The following is a 6,000-nucleotide window of genomic DNA, read 5'->3' as shown; positions in this document are numbered from 1 at the left end:
AGGCCCCCCCGGGCGGCGACTGGCAAGGAACCGACGTAGGAGACGAGGAGCATGGATGTTGCCCTCCGGTTCCCAGGACCTCTCTTCAGGACCAAACCCCTTCCAGTCGACTAAGTACCATGTGGCACGCCCTCTCTTCTTCACGTCCAGAATGGCACTGACCTCATACTCGTCATTGGCCGAGATAGGAGGAGGACGCTCTCCCGGATCCTGGGAGAAGCGGTTGAGGATCACAGGCTTGAGGAGGGAACGGTGGAAAGAATTATGTATTCGCAGAGAAGGAGGCAGTCGTAGCCGATAGCACACATCGTTGAGTCTCCGGGACACCTCGAACGGTCCGATGTACCGAGGTCCGAGCTTGAAGGAGGGCACCTTAAGGCGGACGTACTTGGCTGATAACCATACCTTGTCACCCGGTTGAAACATCTGGGCATCAAGTCTTCTTTTGTCGGCATGGTCCTTCATACGCTGGGATGCTTTCTCAAGAGCTACACGAGTCTTGTTCCAGATGTCGGCGAAGTCACGAGCCACGGCCTCTGCTGCAGGATTGGTAGTTGCGATGTCCAAGGGGGTCGGGATCCTCGGGTGCTGTCCATATACAATAAAAAATGGAGTGTTACGTGAAGACTCACCAACATGATTATTGTACGAGAACTCCGCCCAAGGCAGTAGGGACGTCCAGTTGTCGTGGTGTGCGTTGACAAAGTGCCGTAGATAACCTGCCAACACCTGGTTTACCCGTTCCACCTGACCGTTAGTCTGTGGATGATAAGCCGAAGAGAAGTCCAAGGTAATATCGAGTTTCCTGCAGAGAGACCGCCAGAATCGGGACACGAATTGAACTCCCCTATCGGAAACAATGTTGGAGGGTAACCCATGCAACCGGAGGATATGTAGAACAAACAACTCGGCCAGCTTGGGTGCCGAAGGAAGACCAGGCAGAGAAACGAAGTGACCCATCTTGGAAAATCTGTCCACCACGACCCAGATGACAGTATTCCCAGAGGATGCAGGAAGATCCGTGATGAAGTCCATCGCAATGTGTTGCCATGGTTTTGATGGTATTGGCAAGGGCAAGAGTTGACCGGCGGGAAGCCGTTTGGGGGTCTTGTTGCAGGCACAGGAAGAACAGGCAGAGACGTAGTCTGTCACCTCTTGACGCATCCCAGGCCACCAGTAGTACCGGCCGATCAACTGTAGGGTCTTAGTCAGACCCGCGTGCCCAGCTAGTAAGGAGGAATGTCCCCAGCGGAGGATGCGTTCTCGATTAGGTTCAGGCACCAGCGTCTTCCCTGGGGGTAACTGCGACAGTCGGAGCGGTGCAACCATGATCACCTTGGATGGATCGATGATGGGACGAGGTTCCTCCTCATGATCGTCGGTAAGAAAAGACCGGGAGAGGGCGTCAGCCTTGACATTCTTATCTGCGGGACGAAAATGAAGACGGTAGTCAAACCGAGCAAAGAATAAAGACCAACGGGCCTGGCGAGGATTGAGCCTCTGGGCAGAGTGGAGATAGGCCAAGTTCTTGTGGTCAGTGTAGATCACCACCGGGTGCACTGCTCCCTCTAGGAGGTAACGCCACTCCTCCAAGGCCATTTTGATGGCAAGCAACTCACGGTCACCAATGGAGTAATTCCGCTCACAGGGGGAAAAGGCCTTCGAAAAGAAGCCGCAAGAGACCTTACGTCCGGAGGCGGCTCTCTGCGTGAGGACGGCCCCGGCACCTGTGGAGGATGCGTCGACCTCCAGAAAGAACTGCTTCTCAGCGACGGGCCTGTGCAGGGCTGGTGCGGAGGAGAAGGCCCGTTTGAGTGCCTGGAAGGAGCACTCAGCCTCTGGAGCCCATCCATTAGCAGGTGTTCCCTTGCGTGTGAGTGCAGTGAGGGTCTTGACCAGATCCGAGAAGTGCGGGATAAACTGCCGGTAGTAGTTGGCGAATCCCAAGAAGCGCTGGATGGCTTTGATCCCGACCGGCCGAGGCCAGTTCATGATGGCCGACACTTTATCAGGATCCATCTCCAGCCCAGAGTCAGAGACGATGTATCCAAGGAACGGCAGAGAAGACCGCTCGAAGAGGCATTTCTCATACTTGGCGTACAAGCGGTTCTCCCGTAATCGAAGGAGAACTCGTCGGACGTCTCTTCTGTGTGTGGGTAGGTCTGGGGAGAAAACCAAGATGTCATCTAGGTATACTACAACACATACGTACAGCAAGTCACGGAAGACGTCGTTCACGAACTCCTGGAAAACGGCTGGTGCATTGCACAGTCCGAAGGGCATCACCCGGTATTCGAAGTGACCATCACGGGTGTTGAAGGCGGTTTTCCACTCGTCACCGGCCCGGATGCGGACAAGGTTGTAAGCCCCTCGCAGGTCCAGCTTGGTGAACATCCGGGCTCCCCGGAGCCGATCGAAGAGTTCTGGAATAAGAGGCAGAGGGTACTTATTCTTTACCGTGATGGCGTTTAATCCACGGTAGTCAATGCAAGGACGCAAAGACCCGTCCTTCTTTTTCACGTAGAAGAACCCGGCTCCGACAGGGGATGTGGACCTCTGGATGAATCCCCGGGCCAAGCTGTCTGTGACGTATTCTGACATCGCCTGAGTCTCAGCAGGGGACAGTGGGTAGATTCGTCCTGTAGGAAAAGAAGCGCCTGGAACCAAATCGATGGGACAATCATAAGGCCTGTGCGGGGGCAAGACCTCTGCTTCTCGTTTATCGAAGACGTTCGCATATGCCCAGTAGGCCTCCGGAAGTCCAGGCAAGGACGTAGGTGAGGGAGGCAAACGGATAGGCCGGACGGACAGCAGGCAATGGCTATGGCAGGCCGAACCCCAACGCTGGATCTCCCCACTTCGCCAGTCTATGACTGGCTCATGCATACGCAGCCATGGCAGACCGAGCAAGAAAGGTGGGGAGAGAGTGGGTAGCACGAGAAAGGCAATCCTCTCAGTATGGAGAGCTCCGATCTGAATCTCCACCTCACTGGTAATGCCCTCAACGGAGTCTTGTAGGGGTCTCCCATCAACGGAGGTGATGGTGCGGGGATGCTGCAGGGGGTGTATAGGGATGCCGAGGCGGAGAGCCATGTCTCGCTGAATAAAGTTACCTGCAGATCCCGAGTCCAAATACGCCAACTCTGAAAACCGCCTGTCACCGATTTTCACCTGTATGGAAACAGTTAATGGTAGAGAGGTATCACTCTCACCTAGGATGGCCTCTCTTACCTGTCCTAGGTGGAGGAGTTTTCCGGTCTTCTGGGACATTGCCGGCGGAAGTGGTTGGAGCCACCACAATAGAGACACAACCTCCGGGCGACTCTCTCCTCACGCTCCCGGGGACTCAGCCGGAGACGATCCACCTCCATGGGTTCGGGTGCTTCGGCAGACGAGGCGTTACCTGGTAACAGGGGCCTCTGAAAAGAGGGTGCCAATCGAGGTGGTCTTCTCTCCTGGGCTCTCTCCTTGGTGCGTTCTTGTAGGCGGCGGTCCATCCGGACGGCAAGGGAGATGTATTCGTCCAGGGTATCGGGGAGGTCTCGTACGGCAAGCTCGTCCTTCAGGCGACTGGATAACCCTCTCCGGAAGACACCGATCAGGGGCTCGTCAGACCAGCGAAGCTCCGAAGCCAAAGTGCGAAACTGTATGGCGTATTGGCCAACCGACAGAGTACCTTGCTGTAAGCTGAACAACTCCTCCGTGGCCGAAGCCACACGACCTGGCTCATCAAAGATCTTCCGGAAGGTGTCCAAGAAGGACCGCAGATCAGATACAATGGGGTCCTCTCTCTCCAGTAGTGGGTTGAACCAGGCCAAGGCCTCGCCCTCCAGGTGTGATGCCAGAAAGGCCACTTTCGCCACATCCGTAGGGTATTGATGAGGGAGAAGCCTGAAATGCAGCTGGCATTGGTTGATGAAACCCCTGCACATTTTTGGATCCCCAGAGTACCTGGTGGGTTTGCAGAGACGAGGGGAAGAGAAGACGCCTCCTACGGCACCGGGATCCAACACGGGTGCAGCAACCGGGGCAGGAGGAGACCGCTGTAGATTCGAGAGCCGCTCGTCCACAGATGTCATGTACTCCAGCATCTGGGTCTGTATCCGTCCTTGTTGATCCAGCTCTTGATGTAGATCTGCAAGATGAGAGGAGTAAGGTGCATCCACCCCCTGAGGGGAACCTAGACGGGCCTCAAGGGTCCGCATGAACACAACAACCTGTTCCTGGCTCTGGCGGAGACTAGCAAGCTCCCTCTGAGCATCGAACCTGGCATCAGCGGGGTCCATGGCCTGGGCAAAATCTGTCACGCCCTACAGATGGGTCTATCGGGTGGACCCTCTGGACCGCAAATACAGCGGTTGCTGATACCAGGAAGGGAGAGCCAGACCAAGAAAGCAGGTTCAAAAGCTTTATTGTAAAGTAATACAAATACTAGGGGAGACACCCCAAAGGAGGGCCACAGGACCACAACACCAGGGTGCCTCTAAGGAGTCCAAGGCTTGGAGTGACCCCTATACAGGGATTTCCCCTTGACCACCAATAGAGGGTCCGATGAAGCAGACACCTGTGTTAAACCGACCTAGGAGGCTGGGGAGAAATGAACTGAAAAGACAGGGCAGAACGTGGAACTAGGAAGCAGGCTGAAGACTGCAGGGAACCGTCCAGGATCCAGGACTCAGGATGCCGAGAAGGCCAGACACGATCCTAGCGGAAAAAGGAACACAGAGTAAGGCAGGCAAACTGGATTGGTAAGCATAGCAGGACAAGACCTGGAGCAGCAACTTCAGGATAATAGAAGTTGCCCAGGCGGAGTCCAGGAGTGACTGAGATCCTTTTATCCCTCCAGCCTGCAGGTGATAGGCCGGGAGGAGGGGCAGTGAGTAGGAACGGGCTGGCCCTTTAAGAAGCCAGAGAGCTGGCCTGCCCGCCCCCTATGCACTCCCTAGGAGAGGGAGAGGAACGAGGAAGTGCAGCAGACATGGGAGCAAGGACCCGGGCAGCATGTCTGCAGGGATGGGCCCCGGAGCGCCGGCGGATGACCGGAGCGTGACCCTGCTGGCTCAGGACAGAACCGGAGGAGGTAAGAACAGGCGGGGAAGAGAAAGTAGGTGCCCCGGGCCGCGAGGTGGTGACAGGTTATTTACCCATATTCAGTGGATGTCAGACCTGGAAGCGTTCGTTGTCCCCGACGCGCGTTTCGCGAGAAAAGACTCTCGCTTCCTCAAGGGGGCGCCTTGAGGAAGCGAGAGTCTTTTCTCGCGAAACGCGCGTCGGGGACAACGAACGCTTCCAGGTCTGACATCCACTGAATATGGGTAAATAACCTTTATAACTTCTTATATATTTATGTGCGGTCTTTCTTCTAATATGGTGTGACACCTATGGACTTATTGAATCTGCGCAAGAGCGCGATCTACATTTATTTATATCAGGTGTCTGCATCTTCATTTAAACTGCGCCCATCTTGGATCATTTGATATATGCTCTCTGTAAACTTAATGTGACACTTAAAATTCTATTAATATAACGCAATTGCGTAATGATTATCAGTAGAAACAGGGTGCTGTTATTTATATTTAAATTGTATCCATTTTAGATTATTATGTATACTGGGCAGTCAGTAAAAGACAATTAGAAATTCTGCACATAGTCGATCCTGTGTACTAGCGTTTACATTGCGTTTTCACCTGGTTTGGATCATCTTTTTTGTCCATATTGACAGATTGTCTTTATACTTGTTGTAAAAGAAAAACATTTATTAAATTATATGAAATAAAAAATATATACTTTTTATACGTAAAAACTCTTGATTCTCTTTATTATTTGTGGTTGTAAGTATGGTGAAATTAAGAATACTAAAATACTTTATTCTGGCAGTGTCTTTTTTTTAACTCTTTCACTACTGTAGGATTAATAATGGATAGGTGTCTTATTGGCGCCTCTCCATTACTAACCCGGCTTAATGTCACATTACAATACAAAGGTGACATTAACCCCTTA

Source organism: Ranitomeya variabilis, chromosome 7 (genome assembly GCF_051348905.1).
Source record: "Ranitomeya variabilis isolate aRanVar5 chromosome 7, aRanVar5.hap1, whole genome shotgun sequence".
NCBI classification, from domain to species: Eukaryota; Metazoa; Chordata; class Amphibia; order Anura; family Dendrobatidae; genus Ranitomeya; species Ranitomeya variabilis.
The sequence above is the reverse complement of the archived record's forward strand: the minus strand, read 5'-3'. Positions refer to the sequence as shown.